General features: G+C 49.2%; 25 non-coding genes across 25 annotated transcripts; all 25 read left to right on the top strand.

Annotated features, from left to right (window-relative positions):
* Positions 1-58: 58 nt before the first annotated feature.
* Trnan-guu lies at positions 59-132 on the top strand. The gene has a single exon. It is a non-coding gene; the product is annotated as a tRNA-Asn (tRNA).
* Positions 133-821: 689 nt separating this feature from the next.
* On the top strand, positions 822-893 carry Trnat-cgu. Its single transcript has one exon. It is a non-coding gene; the product is annotated as a tRNA-Thr (tRNA).
* A 333-nt stretch (positions 894-1,226) lies between these two features.
* On the top strand, positions 1,227-1,300 carry Trnan-guu. The gene has a single exon. It is a non-coding gene; the product is annotated as a tRNA-Asn (tRNA).
* A 689-nt stretch (positions 1,301-1,989) lies between these two features.
* Positions 1,990-2,061, top strand: Trnat-cgu. Its single transcript has one exon. It is a non-coding gene; the product is annotated as a tRNA-Thr (tRNA).
* A 333-nt stretch (positions 2,062-2,394) lies between these two features.
* Trnan-guu lies at positions 2,395-2,468 on the top strand. The gene has a single exon. It is a non-coding gene; the product is annotated as a tRNA-Asn (tRNA).
* A 689-nt stretch (positions 2,469-3,157) lies between these two features.
* Trnat-cgu lies at positions 3,158-3,229 on the top strand. Its single transcript has one exon. It is a non-coding gene; the product is annotated as a tRNA-Thr (tRNA).
* Positions 3,230-4,325: 1,096 nt separating this feature from the next.
* On the top strand, positions 4,326-4,397 carry Trnat-cgu. Its single transcript has one exon. It is a non-coding gene; the product is annotated as a tRNA-Thr (tRNA).
* A 333-nt stretch (positions 4,398-4,730) lies between these two features.
* Positions 4,731-4,804, top strand: Trnan-guu. Its single transcript has one exon. It is a non-coding gene; the product is annotated as a tRNA-Asn (tRNA).
* A 679-nt stretch (positions 4,805-5,483) lies between these two features.
* Positions 5,484-5,555, top strand: Trnat-cgu. Its single transcript has one exon. It is a non-coding gene; the product is annotated as a tRNA-Thr (tRNA).
* Positions 5,556-6,651: 1,096 nt separating this feature from the next.
* Trnat-cgu lies at positions 6,652-6,723 on the top strand. Its single transcript has one exon. It is a non-coding gene; the product is annotated as a tRNA-Thr (tRNA).
* Positions 6,724-7,056: 333 nt separating this feature from the next.
* On the top strand, positions 7,057-7,130 carry Trnan-guu. Its single transcript has one exon. It is a non-coding gene; the product is annotated as a tRNA-Asn (tRNA).
* A 689-nt stretch (positions 7,131-7,819) lies between these two features.
* Trnat-cgu lies at positions 7,820-7,891 on the top strand. Its single transcript has one exon. It is a non-coding gene; the product is annotated as a tRNA-Thr (tRNA).
* A 333-nt stretch (positions 7,892-8,224) lies between these two features.
* Trnan-guu lies at positions 8,225-8,298 on the top strand. Its single transcript has one exon. It is a non-coding gene; the product is annotated as a tRNA-Asn (tRNA).
* Positions 8,299-8,977: 679 nt separating this feature from the next.
* Positions 8,978-9,049, top strand: Trnat-cgu. The gene has a single exon. It is a non-coding gene; the product is annotated as a tRNA-Thr (tRNA).
* Positions 9,050-10,145: 1,096 nt separating this feature from the next.
* On the top strand, positions 10,146-10,217 carry Trnat-cgu. The gene has a single exon. It is a non-coding gene; the product is annotated as a tRNA-Thr (tRNA).
* Positions 10,218-10,550: 333 nt separating this feature from the next.
* Trnan-guu lies at positions 10,551-10,624 on the top strand. Its single transcript has one exon. It is a non-coding gene; the product is annotated as a tRNA-Asn (tRNA).
* Positions 10,625-11,313: 689 nt separating this feature from the next.
* Positions 11,314-11,385, top strand: Trnat-cgu. The gene has a single exon. It is a non-coding gene; the product is annotated as a tRNA-Thr (tRNA).
* Positions 11,386-11,718: 333 nt separating this feature from the next.
* On the top strand, positions 11,719-11,792 carry Trnan-guu. Its single transcript has one exon. It is a non-coding gene; the product is annotated as a tRNA-Asn (tRNA).
* Positions 11,793-12,481: 689 nt separating this feature from the next.
* On the top strand, positions 12,482-12,553 carry Trnat-cgu. Its single transcript has one exon. It is a non-coding gene; the product is annotated as a tRNA-Thr (tRNA).
* A 333-nt stretch (positions 12,554-12,886) lies between these two features.
* Positions 12,887-12,960, top strand: Trnan-guu. Its single transcript has one exon. It is a non-coding gene; the product is annotated as a tRNA-Asn (tRNA).
* A 689-nt stretch (positions 12,961-13,649) lies between these two features.
* On the top strand, positions 13,650-13,721 carry Trnat-cgu. The gene has a single exon. It is a non-coding gene; the product is annotated as a tRNA-Thr (tRNA).
* A 1,096-nt stretch (positions 13,722-14,817) lies between these two features.
* On the top strand, positions 14,818-14,889 carry Trnat-cgu. Its single transcript has one exon. It is a non-coding gene; the product is annotated as a tRNA-Thr (tRNA).
* A 5,790-nt stretch (positions 14,890-20,679) lies between these two features.
* Trnan-guu lies at positions 20,680-20,753 on the top strand. Its single transcript has one exon. It is a non-coding gene; the product is annotated as a tRNA-Asn (tRNA).
* A 689-nt stretch (positions 20,754-21,442) lies between these two features.
* Positions 21,443-21,514, top strand: Trnat-cgu. The gene has a single exon. It is a non-coding gene; the product is annotated as a tRNA-Thr (tRNA).
* A 333-nt stretch (positions 21,515-21,847) lies between these two features.
* On the top strand, positions 21,848-21,921 carry Trnan-guu. The gene has a single exon. It is a non-coding gene; the product is annotated as a tRNA-Asn (tRNA).
* Positions 21,922-22,585: the final 664 nt, after the last annotated feature.

Raw genomic sequence — 22,585 nt, 5'->3', positions numbered from 1 at the left:
CCTGCAGAAGGTATACGAATTGCGTTGATATACAGAGCACAAGGTAGCCAAAGTCAAGGCCTCCGTGGCGCACTCGGCTAGCGCGTTCGGCTGTTAACCGAAAGGTTGGTGGTTCGAGCCCACCCGGGTGCGGAATCGTTTTAACGGGCACCGAGGTGAGGACATACGTCAACTTTGTTAGAGATACACAGCTAGTGTGACAATTTGGCTGCGTTTGAGTGATGCCACAGAGCCTTATACACATTCAGCCAAGTGACACTGTAGGTAAAAACATGGCCCTACACAGACGTTCTGCTGTTTTCCTTTTTATTCGTCATGTGTGACACTGCAGTAGAGGGACGCCCGCTACAAAAGACGTATTCTTTACATTCAATTTCAGCATATACGTCGCGAGTGCCATATGACAGGGCCTGTCTCTCGATGTCGATTTGTATTTGGTGTGTCTTAAGTGTCGGTCTGCAGTAGGCCGCTGTTGGCCGAGCGACGTGCAGTCGCCTTACATGAAGCCCCATGGGCAACGCCAGTGCCACTGTGGACAACAGCGCACTGTAGCCAGAGAGAGGAGCCGAAAGGCGCATTTCGCAGTCGAGCCACGCTATCCCACAAGCTGTGCACTAGGTCAGGATTGTGCAGACCGCAAACTTTTGGTGGGCCGACGCTCGTCGTCGATCGTAAGGGCGAAACATTCAAGAGATTTGGAAAACGGCAATGTGGACACCCCCAGCAGCAGCTGTGTGCCAAATCCGATATCTGGTCGAGGGCTGCAAGATTCAGTATGATGAAGTAACAATTTGGGGATAGCTCACAAACGCTAAGCTGCCGCCTTCTTAGCTCAGTGGTAGAGCACTGGTCTCGTAAACCAGGGGTCGTGAGTTCGAACCTCACAGAAGGCATTCATTTTTTAAACCTTCCTGCAAGGAGCGGAGCTATCTCGAGCAGCATCTAACACATGGCAGTACACTGAATGAAAGGGATGTTCTACAACCTATGACAAGTATTCTACTGGCCTCAGAGGTTTTCTGAATGCATAGGCAGAACATTGGTTTGTATGCATTTTGTAGTATAATGTCATGCTTGGCGATGTCATTCGTTTACGAGCCTCGCTACAGTGTGCATGCACGTTATCCATGTGAAGAGGCGTAAGCAAATGCTACCATTCTGCGAGATTCCTGCAGAAGGTATACGAATTGCGTTGATATACAGAGCACAAGGGAGCCAAAGTCAAGGCCTCCGTGGCGCACTCGGCTAGCGCGTTCGGCTGTTAACCGAAAGGTTGGTGGTTCGAGCCCACCCGGGTGCGAAATCGTTTTAACCGGCACCGAGGTGAGGACATACGTCAACTTTGTTAGAGATACACAGCTAGTGTGACAATTTGGCTGCGTTTGAGTGATGCCACAGAGCCTTATACATATTCAGCCAAGTGACACTGTAGGTAAAAACATGGCCCTACACAGACGTTCTGCTGTTTTCCTTTTTATTCGTCATGTGTGACACTGCAGTAGAGGGACGCCCGCTACAAAAGACGTATTCTTTACATTCAATTTCAGCATATACGTCGCGAGTGCCATATGACAGGGCCTGTCTCTCGATGTCGATTTGTATTTGGTGTGTCTTAAGTGTCGGTCTGCAGTAGGCCGCTGTTGGCCGAGCGACGTGCAGTCGCCTTACATGAAGCCCCATGGGCAACGCCAGTGCCACTGTGGACAACAGCGCACTGTAGCCAGAGAGAGGAGCCGAAAGGCGCATTTCGCAGTCGAGCCACGCTATCCCACAAGCTGTGCACTAGGTCAGGATTGTGCAGACCGCAAACTTTTGGTGGGCCGACGCTCGTCGTCGATCGTAAGGGCGAAACATTCAAGAGATTTGGAAAACGGCAATGTGGACACCCCCAGCAGCAGCTGTGTGCCAAATCCGATATCTGGTCGAGGGCTGCAAGATTCAGTATGATGAAGTAACAATTTGGGGATAGCTCACAAACGCTAAGCTGCCGCCTTCTTAGCTCAGTGGTAGAGCACTGGTCTCGTAAACCAGGGGTCGTGAGTTCGAACCTCACAGAAGGCATTCATTTTTTAAACCTTCCTGCAAGGAGCGGAGCTATTTCGAGCAGCATCTAACACATGGCAGTACACTGAATGAAAGGGATGTTCTACAACCTATGACAAGTATTCTACTGGCCTCAGAGGTTTTCTGAATGCATAGGCAGAACATTGGTTTGTATGCATTTTGTAGTATAATGTCATGCTTGGCGATGTCATTCGTTTACGAGCCTCGCTACAGTGTGCATGCACGTTATCCATGTGAAGAGGCGTAAGCAAATGCTACCATTCTGCGAGATTCCTGCAGAAGGTATACGAATTGCGTTGATATACAGAGCACAAGGGAGCCAAAGTCAAGGCCTCCGTGGCGCACTCGGCTAGCGCGTTCGGCTGTTAACCGAAAGGTTGGTGGTTCGAGCCCACCCGGGTGCGAAATCGTTTTAACCGGCACCGAGGTGAGGACATACGTCAACTTTGTTAGAGATACACAGCTAGTGTGACAATTTGGCTGCGTTTGAGTGATGCCACAGAGCCTTATACATATTCAGCCAAGTGACACTGTAGGTAAAAACATGGCCCTACACAGACGTTCTGCTGTTTTCCTTTTTATTCGTCATGTGTGACACTGCAGTAGAGGGACGCCCGCTACAAAAGACGTATTCTTTACATTCAATTTCAGCATATACGTCGCGAGTGCCATATGACAGGGCCTGTCTCTCGATGTCGATTTGTATTTGGTGTGTCTTAAGTGTCGGTCTGCAGTAGGCCGCTGTTGGCCGAGCGACGTGCAGTCGCCTTACATGAAGCCCCATGGGCAACGCCAGTGCCACTGTGGACAACAGCGCACTGTAGCCAGAGAGAGGAGCCGAAAGGCGCATTTCGCAGTCGAGCCACGCTATCCCACAAGCTGTGCACTAGGTCAGGATTGTGCAGACCGCAAACTTTTGGTGGGCCGACGCTCGTCGTCGATCGTAAGGGCGAAACATTCAAGAGATTTGGAAAACGGCAATGTGGACACCCCCAGCAGCAGCTGTGTGCCAAATCCGATATCTGGTCGAGGGCTGCAAGATTCAGTATGATGAAGTAACAATTTGGGGATAGCTCACAAACGCTAAGCTGCCGCCTTCTTAGCTCAGTGGTAGAGCACTGGTCTCGTAAACCAGGGGTCGTGAGTTCGAACCTCACAGAAGGCATTCATTTTTTAAACCTTCCTGCAAGGAGCGGAGCTATCTCGAGCAGCATCTAACACATGGCAGTACACTGAATGAAAGGGATGTTCTACAACCTATGACAAGTATTCTACTGGTCTCAGAGGTTTTCTGAATGCATAGGCAGAACATTGGTTTGTATGCATTTTGTAGTATAATGTCATGCTTGGCGATGTCATTCGTTTACGAGCCTCGCTACAGTGTGCATGCACGTTATCCATGTGAAGAGGCGTAAGCAAATGCTACCATTCTGCGAGATTCCTGCAGAAGGTATACGAATTGCGTTGATATACAGAGCACAAGGGAGCCAAAGTCAAGGCCTCCGTGGCGCACTCGGCTAGCGCGTTCGGCTGTTAACCGAAAGGTTGGTGGTTCGAGCCCACGCGGGTGCGAAATCGTTTTAACCGGCACCGAGGTGAGGACATACGTCAACTTTGTTAGAGATACACAGCTAGTGTGACAATTTGGCTGCGTTTGAGTGATGCCACAGAGCCTTATACACATTCAGCCAAGTGACACTGTAGGTAAAAACATGGCCCTACACAGACGTTCTGCTGTTTTCCTTTTTATTCGTCATGTGTGACACTGCAGTAGAGGGACGCCCGCTACAAAAGACGTATTCTTTACATTCAATTTCAGCATATACGTCGCGAGTGCCATATGACAGGGCCTGTCTCTCGATGTCGATTTGTATTTGGTGTGTCTTAAGTGTCGGTCTGCAGTAGGCCGCTGTTGGCCGAGCGACGTGCAGTCGCCTTACATGAAGCCCCATGGGCAACGCCAGTGCCACTGTGGACAACAGCGCACTGTAGCCAGAGAGAGGAGCCGAAAGGCGCATTTCGCAGTCGAGCCACGCTATCCCACAAGCTGTGCACTAGGTCAGGATTGTGCAGACCGCAAACTTTTGGTGGGCCGACGCTCGTCGTCGATCGTAAGGGCGAAACATTCAAGAGATTTGGAAAACGGCAATGTGGACACCCCCAGCAGCAGCTGTGTGCCAAATCCGATATCTGGTCGAGGGCTGCAAGATTCAGTATGATGAAGTAACAATTTGGGGATAGCTCACAAACGCTAAGCTGCCGCCTTCTTAGCTCAGTGGTAGAGCACTGGTCTCGTAAACCAGGGGTCGTGAGTTCGAACCTCACAGAAGGCATTCATTTTTTAAACCTTCCTGCAAGGAGCGGAGCTATCTCGAGCAGCATCTAACACATGGCAGTACACTGAATGAAAGGGATGTTCTACAACCTATGACAAGTATTCTACTGGTCTCAGAGGTTTTCTGAATGCATAGGCAGAACATTGGTTTGTATGCATTTTGTAGTATAATGTCATGCTTGGCGATGTCATTCGTTTACGAGCCTCGCTACAGTGTGCATGCACGTTATCCATGTGAAGAGGCGTAAGCAAATGCTACCATTCTGCGAGATTCCTGCAGAAGGTATACGAATTGCGTTGATATACAGAGCACAAGGGAGCCAAAGTCAAGGCCTCCGTGGCGCACTCGGCTAGCGCGTTCGGCTGTTAACCGAAAGGTTGGTGGTTCGAGCCCACCCGGGTGCGAAATCGTTTTAACCGGCACCGAGGTGAGGACATACGTCAACTTTGTTAGAGATACACAGCTAGTGTGACAATTTGGCTGCGTTTGAGTGATGCCACAGAGCCTTATACACATTCAGCCAAGTGACACTGTAGGTAAAAACATGGCCCTACACAGACGTTCTGCTGTTTTCCTTTTTATTCGTCATGTGTGACACTGCAGTAGAGGGACGCCCGCTACAAAAGACGTATTCTTTACATTCAATTTCAGCATATACGTCGCGAGTGCCATATGACAGGGCCTGTCTCTCGATGTCGATTTGTATTTGGTGTGTCTTAAGTGTCGGTCTGCAGTAGGCCGAGCGACGTGCAGTCGCCTTACATGAAGCCCCATGGGCAACGCCAGTGCCACTGTGGACAACAGCGCACTGTAGCCAGAGAGAGGAGCCGAAAGGCGCATTTCGCAGTCGAGCCACGCTATCCCACAAGCTGTGCACTAGGTCAGGATTGTGCAGACCGCAAACTTTTGGTGGGCCGACGCTCGTCGTCGATCGTAAGGGCGAAACATTCAAGAGATTTGGAAAACGGCAATGTGGACACCCCCAGCAGCAGCTGTGTGCCAAATCCGATATCTGGTCGAGGGCTGCAAGATTCAGTATGATGAAGTAACAATTTGGGGATAGCTCACAAACGCTAAGCTGCCGCCTTCTTAGCTCAGTGGTAGAGCACTGGTCTCGTAAACCAGGGGTCGTGAGTTCGAACCTCACAGAAGGCATTCATTTTTTAAACCTTCCTGCAAGGAGCGGAGCTATCTCGAGCAGCATCTAACACATGGCAGTACACTGAATGAAAGGGATGTTCTACAACCTATGACAAGTATTCTACTGGTCTCAGAGGTTTTCTGAATGCATAGGCTGAACATTGGTTTGTATGCATTTTGTAGTATAATGTCATGCTTGGCGATGTCATTCGTTTACGAGCCTCGCTACAGTGTGCATGCACGTTATCCATGTGAAGAGGCGTAAGCAAATGCTACCATTCTGCGAGATTCCTGCAGAAGGTATACGAATTGCGTTGATATACAGAGCACAAGGGAGCCAAAGTCAAGGCCTCCGTGGCGCACTCGGCTAGCGCGTTCGGCTGTTAACCGAAAGGTTGGTGGTTCGAGCCCACGCGGGTGCGAAATCGTTTTAACCGGCACCGAGGTGAGGACATACGTCAACTTTGTTAGAGATACACAGCTAGTGTGACAATTTGGCTGCGTTTGAGTGATGCCACAGAGCCTTATACACATTCAGCCAAGTGACACTGTAGGTAAAAACATGGCCCTACACAGACGTTCTGCTGTTTTCCTTTTTATTCGTCATGTGTGACACTGCAGTAGAGGGACGCCCGCTACAAAAGACGTATTCTTTACATTCAATTTCAGCATATACGTCGCGAGTGCCATATGACAGGGCCTGTCTCTCGATGTCGATTTGTATTTGGTGTGTCTTAAGTGTCGGTCTGCAGTAGGCCGCTGTTGGCCGAGCGACGTGCAGTCGCCTTACATGAAGCCCCATGGGCAACGCCAGTGCCACTGTGGACAACAGCGCACTGTAGCCAGAGAGAGGAGCCGAAAGGCGCATTTCGCAGTCGAGCCACGCTATCCCACAAGCTGTGCACTAGGTCAGGATTGTGCAGACCGCAAACTTTTGGTGGGCCGACGCTCGTCGTCGATCGTAAGGGCGAAACATTCAAGAGATTTGGAAAACGGCAATGTGGACACCCCCAGCAGCAGCTGTGTGCCAAATCCGATATCTGGTCGAGGGCTGCAAGATTCAGTACGATGAAGTAACAATTTGGGGATAGCTCACAAACGCTAAGCTGCCGCCTTCTTAGCTCAGTGGTAGAGCACTGGTCTCGTAAACCAGGGGTCGTGAGTTCGAACCTCACAGAAGGCATTCATTTTTTAAACCTTCCTGCAAGGAGCGGAGCTATCTCGAGCAGCATCTAACACATGGCAGTACACTGAATGAAAGGGATGTTCTACAACCTATGACAAGTATTCTACTGGTCTCAGAGGTTTTCTGAATGCATAGGCAGAACATTGGTTTGTATGCATTTTGTAGTATAATGTCATGCTTGGCGATGTCATTCGTTTACGAGCCTCGCTACAGTGTGCATGCACGTTATCCATGTGAAGAGGCGTAAGCAAATGCTACCATTCTGCGAGATTCCTGCAGAAGGTATACGAATTGCGCTGATATACAGAGCACAAGGGAGCCAAAGTCAAGGCCTCCGTGGCGCACTCGGCTAGCGCGTTCGGCTGTTAACCGAAAGGTTGGTGGTTCGAGCCCACCCGGGTGCGAAATCGTTTTAACCGGCACCGAGGTGAGGACATACGTCAACTTTGTTAGAGATACACAGCTAGTGTGACAATTTGGCTGCGTTTGAGTGATGCCACAGAGCCTTATACACATTCAGCCAAGTGACACTGTAGGTAAAAACATGGCCCTACACAGACGTTCTGCTGTTTTCCTTTTTATTCGTCATGTGTGACACTGCAGTAGAGGGACGCCCGCTACAAAAGACGTATTCTTTACATTCAATTTCAGCATATACGTCGCGAGTGCCATATGACAGGGCCTGTCTCTCGATGTCGATTTGTATTTGGTGTGTCTTAAGTGTCGGTCTGCAGTAGGCCGCTGTTGGCCGAGCGACGTGCAGTCGCCTTACATGAAGCCCCATGGGCAACGCCAGTGCCACTGTGGACAACAGCGCACTGTAGCCAGAGAGAGGAGCCGAAAGGCGCATTTCGCAGTCGAGCCACGCTATCCCACAAGCTGTGCACTAGGTCAGGATTGTGCAGACCGCAAACTTTTGGTGGGCCGACGCTCGTCGTCGATCGTAAGGGCGAAACATTCAAGAGATTTGGAAAACGGCAATGTGGACACCCCCAGCAGCAGCTGTGTGCCAAATCCGATATCTGGTCGAGGGCTGCAAGATTCAGTATGATGAAGTAACAATTTGGGGATAGCTCACAAACGCTAAGCTGCCGCCTTCTTAGCTCAGTGGTAGAGCACTGGTCTCGTAAACCAGGGGTCGTGAGTTCGAACCTCACAGAAGGCATTCATTTTTTAAACCTTCCTGCAAGGAGCGGAGCTATTTCGAGCAGCATCTAACACATGGCAGTACACTGAATGAAAGGGATGTTCTACAACCTATGACAAGTATTCTACTGGCCTCAGAGGTTTTCTGAATGCATAGGCAGAACATTGGTTTGTATGCATTTTGTAGTATAATGTCATGCTTGGCGATGTCATTCGTTTACGAGCCTCGCTACAGTGTGCATGCACGTTATCCATGTGAAGAGGCGTAAGCAAATGCTACCATTCTGCGAGATTCCTGCAGAAGGTATACGAATTGCGTTGATATACAGAGCACAAGGGAGCCAAAGTCAAGGCCTCCGTGGCGCACTCGGCTAGCGCGTTCGGCTGTTAACCGAAAGGTTGGTGGTTCGAGCCCACCCGGGTGCGAAATCGTTTTAACCGGCACCGAGGTGAGGACATACGTCAACTTTGTTAGAGATACACAGCTAGTGTGACAATTTGGCTGCGTTTGAGTGATGCCACAGAGCCTTATACATATTCAGCCAAGTGACACTGTAGGTAAAAACATGGCCCTACACAGACGTTCTGCTGTTTTCCTTTTTATTCGTCATGTGTGACACTGCAGTAGAGGGACGCCCGCTACAAAAGACGTATTCTTTACATTCAATTTCAGCATATACGTCGCGAGTGCCATATGACAGGGCCTGTCTCTCGATGTCGATTTGTATTTGGTGTGTCTTAAGTGTCGGTCTGCAGTAGGCCGAGCGACGTGCAGTCGCCTTACATGAAGCCCCATGGGCAACGCCAGTGCCACTGTGGACAACAGCGCACTGTAGCCAGAGAGAGGAGCCGAAAGGCGCATTTCGCAGTCGAGCCACGCTATCCCACAAGCTGTGCACTAGGTCAGGATTGTGCAGACCGCAAACTTTTGGTGGGCCGACGCTCGTCGTCGATCGTAAGGGCGAAACATTCAAGAGATTTGGAAAACGGCAATGTGGACACCCCCAGCAGCAGCTGTGTGCCAAATCCGATATCTGGTCGAGGGCTGCAAGATTCAGTATGATGAAGTAACAATTTGGGGATAGCTCACAAACGCTAAGCTGCCGCCTTCTTAGCTCAGTGGTAGAGCACTGGTCTCGTAAACCAGGGGTCGTGAGTTCGAACCTCACAGAAGGCATTCATTTTTTAAACCTTCCTGCAAGGAGCGGAGCTATCTCGAGCAGCATCTAACACATGGCAGTACACTGAATGAAAGGGATGTTCTACAACCTATGACAAGTATTCTACTGGTCTCAGAGGTTTTCTGAATGCATAGGCTGAACATTGGTTTGTATGCATTTTGTAGTATAATGTCATGCTTGGCGATGTCATTCGTTTACGAGCCTCGCTACAGTGTGCATGCACGTTATCCATGTGAAGAGGCGTAAGCAAATGCTACCATTCTGCGAGATTCCTGCAGAAGGTATACGAATTGCGTTGATATACAGAGCACAAGGGAGCCAAAGTCAAGGCCTCCGTGGCGCACTCGGCTAGCGCGTTCGGCTGTTAACCGAAAGGTTGGTGGTTCGAGCCCACGCGGGTGCGAAATCGTTTTAACCGGCACCGAGGTGAGGACATACGTCAACTTTGTTAGAGATACACAGCTAGTGTGACAATTTGGCTGCGTTTGAGTGATGCCACAGAGCCTTATACACATTCAGCCAAGTGACACTGTAGGTAAAAACATGGCCCTACACAGACGTTCTGCTGTTTTCCTTTTTATTCGTCATGTGTGACACTGCAGTAGAGGGACGCCCGCTACAAAAGACGTATTCTTTACATTCAATTTCAGCATATACGTCGCGAGTGCCATATGACAGGGCCTGTCTCTCGATGTCGATTTGTATTTGGTGTGTCTTAAGTGTCGGTCTGCAGTAGGCCGCTGTTGGCCGAGCGACGTGCAGTCGCCTTACATGAAGCCCCATGGGCAACGCCAGTGCCACTGTGGACAACAGCGCACTGTAGCCAGAGAGAGGAGCCGAAAGGCGCATTTCGCAGTCGAGCCACGCTATCCCACAAGCTGTGCACTAGGTCAGGATTGTGCAGACCGCAAACTTTTGGTGGGCCGACGCTCGTCGTCGATCGTAAGGGCGAAACATTCAAGAGATTTGGAAAACGGCAATGTGGACACCCCCAGCAGCAGCTGTGTGCCAAATCCGATATCTGGTCGAGGGCTGCAAGATTCAGTACGATGAAGTAACAATTTGGGGATAGCTCACAAACGCTAAGCTGCCGCCTTCTTAGCTCAGTGGTAGAGCACTGGTCTCGTAAACCAGGGGTCGTGAGTTCGAACCTCACAGAAGGCATTCATTTTTTAAACCTTCCTGCAAGGAGCGGAGCTATCTCGAGCAGCATCTAACACATGGCAGTACACTGAATGAAAGGGATGTTCTACAACCTATGACAAGTATTCTACTGGTCTCAGAGGTTTTCTGAATGCATAGGCAGAACATTGGTTTGTATGCATTTTGTAGTATAATGTCATGCTTGGCGATGTCATTCGTTTACGAGCCTCGCTACAGTGTGCATGCACGTTATCCATGTGAAGAGGCGTAAGCAAATGCTACCATTCTGCGAGATTCCTGCAGAAGGTATACGAATTGCGCTGATATACAGAGCACAAGGGAGCCAAAGTCAAGGCCTCCGTGGCGCACTCGGCTAGCGCGTTCGGCTGTTAACCGAAAGGTTGGTGGTTCGAGCCCACCCGGGTGCGAAATCGTTTTAACCGGCACCGAGGTGAGGACATACGTCAACTTTGTTAGAGATACACAGCTAGTGTGACAATTTGGCTGCGTTTGAGTGATGCCACAGAGCCTTATACACATTCAGCCAAGTGACACTGTAGGTAAAAACATGGCCCTACACAGACGTTCTGCTGTTTTCCTTTTTATTCGTCATGTGTGACACTGCAGTAGAGGGACGCCCGCTACAAAAGACGTATTCTTTACATTCAATTTCAGCATATACGTCGCGAGTGCCATATGACAGGGCCTGTCTCTCGATGTCGATTTGTATTTGGTGTGTCTTAAGTGTCGGTCTGCAGTAGGCCGCTGTTGGCCGAGCGACGTGCAGTCGCCTTACATGAAGCCCCATGGGCAACGCCAGTGCCACTGTGGACAACAGCGCACTGTAGCCAGAGAGAGGAGCCGAAAGGCGCATTTCGCAGTCGAGCCACGCTATCCCACAAGCTGTGCACTAGGTCAGGATTGTGCAGACCGCAAACTTTTGGTGGGCCGACGCTCGTCGTCGATCGTAAGGGCGAAACATTCAAGAGATTTGGAAAACGGCAATGTGGACACCCCCAGCAGCAGCTGTGTGCCAAATCCGATATCTGGTCGAGGGCTGCAAGATTCAGTATGATGAAGTAACAATTTGGGGATAGCTCACAAACGCTAAGCTGCCGCCTTCTTAGCTCAGTGGTAGAGCACTGGTCTCGTAAACCAGGGGTCGTGAGTTCGAACCTCACAGAAGGCATTCATTTTTTAAACCTTCCTGCAAGGAGCGGAGCTATTTCGAGCAGCATCTAACACATGGCAGTACACTGAATGAAAGGGATGTTCTACAACCTATGACAAGTATTCTACTGGCCTCAGAGGTTTTCTGAATGCATAGGCAGAACATTGGTTTGTATGCATTTTGTAGTATAATGTCATGCTTGGCGATGTCATTCGTTTACGAGCCTCGCTACAGTGTGCATGCACGTTATCCATGTGAAGAGGCGTAAGCAAATGCTACCATTCTGCGAGATTCCTGCAGAAGGTATACGAATTGCGTTGATATACAGAGCACAAGGGAGCCAAAGTCAAGGCCTCCGTGGCGCACTCGGCTAGCGCGTTCGGCTGTTAACCGAAAGGTTGGTGGTTCGAGCCCACCCGGGTGCGAAATCGTTTTAACCGGCACCGAGGTGAGGACATACGTCAACTTTGTTAGAGATACACAGCTAGTGTGACAATTTGGCTGCGTTTGAGTGATGCCACAGAGCCTTATACATATTCAGCCAAGTGACACTGTAGGTAAAAACATGGCCCTACACAGACGTTCTGCTGTTTTCCTTTTTATTCGTCATGTGTGACACTGCAGTAGAGGGACGCCCGCTACAAAAGACGTATTCTTTACATTCAATTTCAGCATATACGTCGCGAGTGCCATATGACAGGGCCTGTCTCTCGATGTCGATTTGTATTTGGTGTGTCTTAAGTGTCGGTCTGCAGTAGGCCGCTGTTGGCCGAGCGACGTGCAGTCGCCTTACATGAAGCCCCATGGGCAACGCCAGTGCCACTGTGGACAACAGCGCACTGTAGCCAGAGAGAGGAGCCGAAAGGCGCATTTCGCAGTCGAGCCACGCTATCCCACAAGCTGTGCACTAGGTCAGGATTGTGCAGACCGCAAACTTTTGGTGGGCCGACGCTCGTCGTCGATCGTAAGGGCGAAACATTCAAGAGATTTGGAAAACGGCAATGTGGACACCCCCAGCAGCAGCTGTGTGCCAAATCCGATATCTGGTCGAGGGCTGCAAGATTCAGTATGATGAAGTAACAATTTGGGGATAGCTCACAAACGCTAAGCTGCCGCCTTCTTAGCTCAGTGGTAGAGCACTGGTCTCGTAAACCAGGGGTCGTGAGTTCGAACCTCACAGAAGGCATTCATTTTTTAAACCTTCCTGCAAGGAGCGGAGCTATCTCGAGCAGCATCTAACACATGGCAGTACACTGAATGAAAGGGATGTTCTACAACCTATGACAAGTATTCTACTGGTCTCAGAGGTTTTCTGAATGCATAGGCAGAACATTGGTTTGTATGCATTTTGTAGTATAATGTCATGCTTGGCGATGTCATTCGTTTACGAGCCTCGCTACAGTGTGCATGCACGTTATCCATGTGAAGAGGCGTAAGCAAATGCTACCATTCTGCGAGATTCCTGCAGAAGGTATACGAATTGCGTTGATATACAGAGCACAAGGGAGCCAAAGTCAAGGCCTCCGTGGCGCACTCGGCTAGCGCGTTCGGCTGTTAACCGAAAGGTTGGTGGTTCGAGCCCACCCGGGTGCGAAATCGTTTTAACCGGCACCGAGGTGAGGACATACGTCAACTTTGTTAGAGATACACAGCTAGTGTGACAATTTGGCTGCGTTTGAGTGATGCCACAGAGCCTTATACACATTCAGCCAAGTGACACTGTAGGTAAAAACATGGCCCTACACAGACGTTCTGCTGTTTTCCTTTTTATTCGTCATGTGTGACACTGCAGTAGAGGGACGCCCGCTACAAAAGACGTATTCTTTACATTCAATTTCAGCATATACGTCGCGAGTGCCATATGACAGGGCCTGTCTCTCGATGTCGATTTGTATTTGGTGTGTCTTAAGTGTCGGTCTGCAGTAGGCCGCTGTTGGCCGAGCGACGTGCAGTCGCCTTACATGAAGCCCCATGGGCAACGCCAGTGCCACTGTGGACAACAGCGCACTGTAGCCAGAGAGAGGAGCCGAAAGGCGCATTTCGCAGTCGAGCCACGCTATCCCACAAGCTGTGCACTAGGTCAGGATTGTGCAGACCGCAAACTTTTGGTGGGCCGACGCTCGTCGTCGATCGTAAGGGCGAAACATTCAAGAGATTTGGAAAACGGCAATGTGGACACCCCCAGCAGCAGCTGTGTGCCAAATCCGATATCTGGTCGAGGGCTGCAAGATTCAGTATGATGAAGTAACAATTTGGGGATAGCTCACAAACGCTAAGCTGCCGCCTTCTTAGCTCAGTGGTAGAGCACTGGTCTCGTAAACCAGGGGTCGTGAGTTCGAACCTCACAGAAGGCATTCATTTTTTAAACCTTCCTGCAAGGAGCGGAGCTATCTCGAGCAGCATCTAACACATGGCAGTACACTGAATGAAAGGGATGTTCTACAACCTATGACAAGTATTCTACTGGTCTCAGAGGTTTTCTGAATGCATAGGCTGAACATTGGTTTGTATGCATTTTGTAGTATAATGTCATGCTTGGCGATGTCATTCGTTTACGAGCCTCGCTACAGTGTGCATGCACGTTATCCATGTGAAGAGGCGTAAGCAAATGCTACCATTCTGCGAGATTCCTGCAGAAGGTATACGAATTGCGTTGATATACAGAGCACAAGGGAGCCAAAGTCAAGGCCTCCGTGGCGCACTCGGCTAGCGCGTTCGGCTGTTAACCGAAAGGTTGGTGGTTCGAGCCCACGCGGGTGCGAAATCGTTTTAACCGGCACCGAGGTGAGGACATACGTCAACTTTGTTAGAGATACACAGCTAGTGTGACAATTTGGCTGCGTTTGAGTGATGCCACAGAGCCTTATACACATTCAGCCAAGTGACACTGTAGGTAAAAACATGGCCCTACACAGACGTTCTGCTGTTTTCCTTTTTATTCGTCATGTGTGACACTGCAGTAGAGGGACGCCCGCTACAAAAGACGTATTCTTTACATTCAATTTCAGCATATACGTCGCGAGTGCCATATGACAGGGCCTGTCTCTCGATGTCGATTTGTATTTGGTGTGTCTTAAGTGTCGGTCTGCAGTAGGCCGCTGTTGGCCGAGCGACGTGCAGTCGCCTTACATGAAGCCCCATGGGCAACGCCAGTGCCACTGTGGACAACAGCGCACTGTAGCCAGAGAGAGGAGCCGAAAGGCGCATTTCGCAGTCGAGCCACGCTATCCCACAAGCTGTGCACTAGGTCAGGATTGTGCAGACCGCAAACTTTTGGTGGGCCGACGCTCGTCGTCGATCGTAAGGGCGAAACATTCAAGAGATTTGGAAAACGGCAATGTGGACACCCCCAGCAGCAGCTGTGTGCCAAATCCGATATCTGGTCGAGGGCTGCAAGATTCAGTATGATGAAGTAACAATTTGGGGATAGCTCACAAACGCTAAGCTGCCGCCTTCTTAGCTCAGTGGTAGAGCACTGGTCTCGTAAACCAGGGGTCGTGAGTTCGAACCTCACAGAAGGCATTCATTTTTTAAACCTTCCTGCAAGGAGCGGAGCTATCTCGAGCAGCATCTAACACATGGCAGTACACTGAATGAAAGGGATGTTCTACAACCTATGACAAGTATTCTACTGGTCTCAGAGGTTTTCTGAATGCATAGGCTGAACATTGGTTTGTATGCATTTTGTAGTATAATGTCATGCTTGGCGATGTCATTCGTTTACGAGCCTCGCTACAGTGTGCATGCACGTTATCCATGTGAAGAGGCGTAAGCAAATGCTACCATTCTGCGAGATTCCTGCAGAAGGTATACGAATTGCGTTGATATACAGAGCACAAGGGAGCCAAAGTCAAGGCCTCCGTGGCGCACTCGGCTAGCGCGTTCGGCTGTTAACCGAAAGGTTGGTGGTTCGAGCCCACGCGGGTGCGAAATCGTTTTAACCGGCACCGAGGTGAGGACATACGTCAACTTTGTTAGAGATACACAGCTAGTGTGACAATTTGGCTGCGTTTGAGTGATGCCACAGAGCCTTATACACATTCAGCCAAGTGACACTGTAGGTAAAAACATGGCCCTACACAGACGTTCTGCTGTTTTCCTTTTTATTCGTCATGTGTGACACTGCAGTAGAGGGACGCCCGCTACAAAAGACGTATTCTTTACATTCAATTTCAGCATATACGTCGCGAGTGCCATATGACAGGGCCTGTCTCTCGATGTCGATTTGTATTTGGTGTGTCTTAAGTGTCGGTCTGCAGTAGGCCGCTGTTGGCCGAGCGACGTGCAGTCGCCTTACATGAAGCCCCATGGGCAACGCCAGTGCCACTGTGGACAACAGCGCACTGTAGCCAGAGAGAGGAGCCGAAAGGCGCATTTCGCAGTCGAGCCACGCTATCCCACAAGCTGTGCACTAGGTCAGGATTGTGCAGACCGCAAACTTTTGGTGGGCCGACGCTCGTCGTCGATCGTAAGGGCGAAACATTCAAGAGATTTGGAAAACGGCAATGTGGACACCCCCAGCAGCAGCTGTGTGCCAAATCCGATATCTGGTCGAGGGCTGCAAGATTCAGTACGATGAAGTAACAATTTGGGGATAGCTCACAAACGCTAAGCTGCCGCCTTCTTAGCTCAGTGGTCTTCCCCGAAAAAGCAGAAGAAGCGAAGAATCGCGCAACAGGGTGCTGACACAAAAGCGCAACCACTGCGCGAGAAAGCCAATCAGGTGCGTCAGAAGATGACCGACGTGACGTCTCAGGTTTCCACTGCAACTCCCCAGACATCCAAAAAGTCCCGCACTGACGACTCAGAGGCTGACTCCGACAACAGACCCTCCCCATCACAGACGAAGTTGATGTCAGTCGATACAGAAGGTACAGGTGGCCACCTGCCAGATAGCAGTGCAGATCCGCGTGAAGCTCACCACCCGCGTAACTGGGCGGACGACGTCGAAGAATGCTCTCACGACAACGGTATGACCGAAGTACAGGGACAAGACCGAGAAACAGTGTCAGAAGTGCGGGAAACGGAATCGCAAGGGCAACGGAAGACTGAATCTGCTCTTCAGACGGTCGATGCCGACCCCGACTTCTTTTAATTGATGCCCCTCCGTCATCCCTAAGGGAGCGGCTCAACGCTACGCATACCTCTGCCCTCATGCCACCCTTACAGGCATACCGTGTTGCCACGGTCAACATCAACAAGATCAGCAGTACGTCAAACCTGAGGAATCTTACGGATTTCTTATATGCAGCTGATGTCGACATTGCGCTGTTGCAAGAGGTCGCCGACATTGATCTGGATCGTATCACAGGTTACAATGCGTTAATCAACCCGGGACGTGGCAGTGAACTCGGAACTGCACTTTTGACCAAAGAAGGCATCGCCGTAGCCAATGTCGACAGACTGCCGAACAGCAGAGGTATTGCGGGGACAATCCACAACACCCGATTCATAAATGTTTATGCCCCTTCTGGAACGGGAAAAAAACGCCAGAGGTCGGAGTTTTTTAAGGAAGAGATAGTGCCGCTTTTTACAACCCGCACAGGCCAAGTCGTCTTTGCAGGTGATTTCAACTGTGTACTGAAACCCAAAGACCAAACGCCACATTTTAACACTTCCATAGAACTTCTGGACATTGTTCGAGAATTAAACCTACTCGACACGTGGGAACTTAAACACGGCGACATGCCCGGTTTTACCCACGTCACCAGCCATTCTGCCAGCCGCATTGACAGAATTTATGCAACTTCCAATTTACGAAACCATGTTTTGGAAGCGGAGCGATGGCCGCTTATATTCTCTGACCATGTAGCATATATCTGTACCATAAATATGGAAAAACAGGGTACATATAGAGCGAGAGGCCCGTGGAAACTGAATGTTTCCCATTTATCAGATCCAGGGTGCCACGCCGTCTTCCAACACACATGGGCAGATTGTGAAAGGAAATTTCCACTGTACAATTCGGCTTTCTCGTGGTGGTTAAAATGTGCAAAGCCAGCTCTAATAAAAGCGATGAAGTGTTACTCTCGCGAGAAATACGCCTGGCAGAGGACCACAATAGAATTCTATTTTCAGTGCCTACGAGAACTTTATACCGACGATAATACAGTAGTGGCCAATCACATGCAGATCAAAAGAATCAAGGCGACACTCCTAACACTGACGCGACGACAATCTGAAGGCTATCAAGTGCGAACACGCCTGCAAAATGCAGTGCGGGAGGAGACCACATCCATGTACCACGTTATACAAGAGCAAAAAAGACGAAACAGGAAAATACTGACTGAGCTAAAAACTGCAGACGGTCGCCTTTTCGACACACAAACTGCTATTCAAGAAGCAATTTATAAACATTTTACGGCGTTACTAGCTGAAAAACCAATAGATGTGGCAGCGCAGGCAGTCCTTACGGACAGGGCGTGGGGGAGACTTAGTCCGGAACAGGCGGAAGAACTCGCCTCAGACGTACTCGAGGATGAAGTGGCAGACGCCATTCTCAGAAGCCCAAGAAATAAATCGCCTGGTCCTGACGGATTACCTGCCGAGTTTTATCACACATTTAGGCGACAGTTAATTAGTAAATTGACTCTGGTCTGTAATGACATTATGAACATTCGAAATGACAGCTTGAAAGATTTTTGTCAAGGGATAGTGGTGCTAGTACCAAAAACTCCAGGTGGCAAAACTGTAGAGAATCTCCGGCCTTTAACATTGCTTAACACTGACTATAAAATTTTCGCACGTGTCATTATGCAACGATTAAATTCAGTCATTACCAGCGTTACCGGCGACTACCAAACGTGCGTTGGACCAAATAGAAATATTTTCCACACTTTAACTGCATATAGAGATCTCATAGCGATTGCCGAAGCCTGTGACATCCCAAGTGCCCTTGTGTCCCTTGACTTTGAAAAGGCCTTTGACAGGGTGAACCACTCCTATCTCCTACGCACCATGGACGCCATGCATTTTCCTCAGAAAATCACTGATACTGTTAAAACCCTCCTGATGAATGGTACGTCGCAAATCAATGTAAATGGACGCTTAAGCAGGCCGATCAGTATCGCCAGTTCAGTACGACAGGGCTGCCCAATGTCGATGGCATTGTTTGCCATAGCACTCGAGCCATTCTTGTACTCCCTGACGCAAGACCTTCCAGGGCTGCTCATTCATGGTCAGAAGATTATTTGCCAGGCTTACGCAGATGATGTCAGTTTTGTAGTAACGAAGGACGAGGACTTAGAGAAAGCTTTCCACATTGTAGCAATGTATGAAGCTGCATCGGGGGCGAAACTCAACCGTCACAAGTCAGGCTTAATGCACATTGGACGCGGATTAGAACTCGGTGCTGCTGAAAGAATAAGAAGCTTGGAAACGATCACCTGCCTCGGGATTGAATACACACGCAATGTCCGCCGCACGGCTGCCTTGAACTATCGAAAACTGCTGGCAAAAATGCGCGCTGGCATACGGCAACATAGCCTGCGAGCTCTAAATGCCATTCAAAGAGTGGCTTTAGTTAACACCTACATAATTTCCAAAGTAAATTACGTTGCCCAAGTACTGCCATTACCAAAGACTATGGCACAACAAATGTTAGCGGCGCTTGGCCACTTTGTTACCAGGGGTCAGATATTTAAAGTAAAGTATGAAACCCTCACCCTACCAGTTTGGAAGGGAGGCCTCAATTTGACGGATGTCCACCTCAAAGCAAAAGCCTTGTATGTTAGTCAAACATACAAACAGTGGCACAGATCACCTAACACACTGACGGCTCACATTTTGAATGAAATAGTGCCTCCCAATCTGGACCCACCTGTAGATGTAAAACACATTCTGAACTCGCTCTGTCACTTCAGGCATTTCATACTAGAACTTAGCTACATACAACGAAGAATTCCAGAGGCAGACAGACACAAAGTCAAAGCGATTTACGCCACATTGACGGAAAGTACACCACGCAATATAGTGGAGGAGAAATGTCGAGGTTATAACTGGAAACAAGTCTGGGAGAACATTCACGACCCGCTTCTTTCATCTACAGTTCGCTCAACTTGGTACATGGCAGTCAATAGGAAATTTCCGACCAATTCGAGGTTACACAAGATTCACCTGGCTGAAACACCGAATTGTATCAGATGTCACTTAGTTGACACGGACGAGCATAGATTTACTTGCGACGCTGTACAGGACATATGGTCCCTCTGCACACGGAAACTCGCAAGCTTACTGCGAACGTCACCAAGAACGATAACACCGACACGCCTACTCAACCCTGACGAAGTTCCCTATCCCAATACAAAACGACGTGCCGTCAATTGGCTAAAGGGCCAGACTGTAGACTACATACTATCCGAGAAAGAGAAGAGTACAGAAGAATATTGGATACATTTAACGATGGAACACCAGACCCTACTACGAACGACGAAATATAGAGAAAACTATGCTTGTTTTTTATTACGAACGTTGACATAGAGTCACTATATTGCAAAAATATTTAATGGTTTTTTTTTCATAGCATTTGCCATACTAATGGGGCGACACTTTTATTTCTTTTATTTTCTTTATGTTAGAAAACCTAAAAGGTACCCTGGTAGGATGTCATGGAGACATTGGTGGCCGGGGCTTCGGAGTTACGAGCAGCTCAAACAGGAATAACACTTGAAAGATGGACGAAAAAAAAAAAAAAAAAACGAATGTTCGACAACGGAATACATCAGCAATAGCTATTCACCGAGAAGACAAACTTTGAAGCCACCAGTCTGCTGAAATTCCCCACGTACACCTACGGCGAGTCAGGGCTACCAATCAAGAAGTATTTTCATTAAAAAAAAAAGAAAAAAGAAAAAAAAAAAAACAAAAAAAAAAAACAAAGAAAAAAGAAAAAAGAAAAAGAAAAAAAAAAAAAAAAAAAAAAAGTGGTAGAGCACTGGTCTCGTAAACCAGGGGTCGTGAGTTCGAACCTCACAGAAGGCATTCATTTTTTAAACCTTCCTGCAAGGAGCGGAGCTATCTCGAGCAGCATCTAACACATGGCAGTACACTGAATGAAAGGGATGTTCTACAACCTATGACAAGTATTCTACTGGTCTCAGAGGTTTTCTGAATGCATAGGCTGAACATTGGTTTGTATGCATTTTGTAGTATAATGTCATGCTTGGCGATGTCATTCGTTTACGAGCCTCGCTACAGTGTGCATGCACGTTATCCATGTGAAGAGGCGTAAGCAAATGCTACCATTCTGCGAGATTCCTGCAGAAGGTATACGAATTGCGTTGATATACAGAGCACAAGGGAGCCAAAGTCAAGGCCTCCGTGGCGCACTCGGCTAGCGCGTTCGGCTGTTAACCGAAAGGTTGGTGGTTCGAGCCCACCCGGGTGCGAAATCGTTTTAACCGGCACCGAGGTGAGGACATACGTCAACTTTGTTAGAGATACACAGCTAGTGTGACAATTTGGCTGCGTTTGAGTGATGCCACAGAGCCTTATACACATTCAGCCAAGTGACACTGTAGGTAAAAACATGGCCCTACACAGACGTTCTGCTGTTTTCCTTTTTATTCGTCATGTGTGACACTGCAGTAGAGGGACGCCCGCTACAAAAGACGTATTCTTTACATTCAATTTCAGCATATACGTCGCGAGTGCCATATGACAGGGCCTGTCTCTCGATGTCGATTTGTATTTGGTGTGTCTTAAGTGTCGGTCTGCAGTAGGCCGCTGTTGGCCGAGCGACGTGCAGTCGCCTTACATGAAGCCCCATGGGCAACGCCAGTGCCACTGTGGACAACAGCGCACTGTAGCCAGAGAGAGGAGCCGAAAGGCGCATTTCGCAGTCGAGCCACGCTATCCCACAAGCTGTGCACTAGGTCAGGATTGTGCAGACCGCAAACTTTTGGTGGGCCGACGCTCGTCGTCGATCGTAAGGGCGAAACATTCAAGAGATTTGGAAAACGGCAATGTGGACACCCCCAGCAGCAGCTGTGTGCCAAATCCGATATCTGGTCGAGGGCTGCAAGATTCAGTACGATGAAGTAACAATTTGGGGATAGCTCACAAACGCTAAGCTGCCGCCTTCTTAGCTCAGTGGTAGAGCACTGGTCTCGTAAACCAGGGGTCGTGAGTTCGAACCTCACAGAAGGCATTCATTTTTTAAACCTTCCTGCAAGGAGCGGAGCTATCTCGAGCAGCATCTAACACATGGCAGTACACTGAATGAAAGGGATGTTCTACAACCTATGACAAGTATTCTACTGGTCTCAGAGGTTTTCTGAATGCATAGGCTGAACATTGGTTTGTATGCATTTTGTAGTATAATGTCATGCTTGGCGATGTCATTCGTTTACGAGCCTCGCTACAGTGTGCATGCACGTTATCCATGTGAAGAGGCGTAAGCAAATGCTACCATTCTGCGAGATTCCTGCAGAAGGTATACGAATTGCGTTGATATACAGAGCACAAGGGAGCCAAAGTCGAGGCCTCCGTGGCGCACTCGGCTAGCGCGTTCGGCTGTTAACCGAAAGGTTGGTGGTTCGAGCCCACCCGGGTGCGAAATCGTTTTAACCGGCACCGAGGTGAGGACATACGTCAACTTTGTTAGAGATACACAGCTAGTGTGACAATTTGGCTGCGTTTGAGTGATGCCACAGAGCCTTATACACATTCAGCCAAGTGACACTGTAGGTAAAAACATGGCCCTACACAGACGTTCTGCTGTTTTCCTTTTTATTCGTCATGTGTGACACTGCAGTAGAGGGACGCCCGCTACAAAAGACGTATTCTTTACATTCAATTTCAGCATATACGTCGCGAGTGCCATATGACAGGGCCTGTCTCTCGATGTCGATTTGTATTTGGTGTGTCTTAAGTGTCGGTCTGCAGTAGGCCGCTGTTGGCCGAGCGACGTGCAGTCGCCTTACATGAAGCCCCATGGGCAACGCCAGTGCCACTGTGGACAACAGCGCACTGTAGCCAGAGAGAGGAGCCGAAAGGCGCATTTCGCAGTCGAGCCACGCTATCCCACAAGCTGTGCACTAGGTCAGGATTGTGCAGACCGCAAACTTTTGGTGGGCCGACGCTCGTCGTCGATCGTAAGGGCGAAACATTCAAGAGATTTGGAAAACGGCAATGTGGACACCCCCAGCAGCAGCTGTGTGCCAAATCCGATATCTGGTCGAGGGCTGCAAGATTCAGTACGATGAAGTAACAATTTGGG

Source organism: Schistocerca americana, chromosome 5 (assembly GCF_021461395.2).
Source record: "Schistocerca americana isolate TAMUIC-IGC-003095 chromosome 5, iqSchAmer2.1, whole genome shotgun sequence".
NCBI lineage: Eukaryota > Metazoa > Arthropoda > Insecta > Orthoptera > Acrididae > Schistocerca > Schistocerca americana.
Note: the sequence above shows the minus strand (reverse complement) of the source record. Positions and strands in the feature narration are given on the sequence as shown.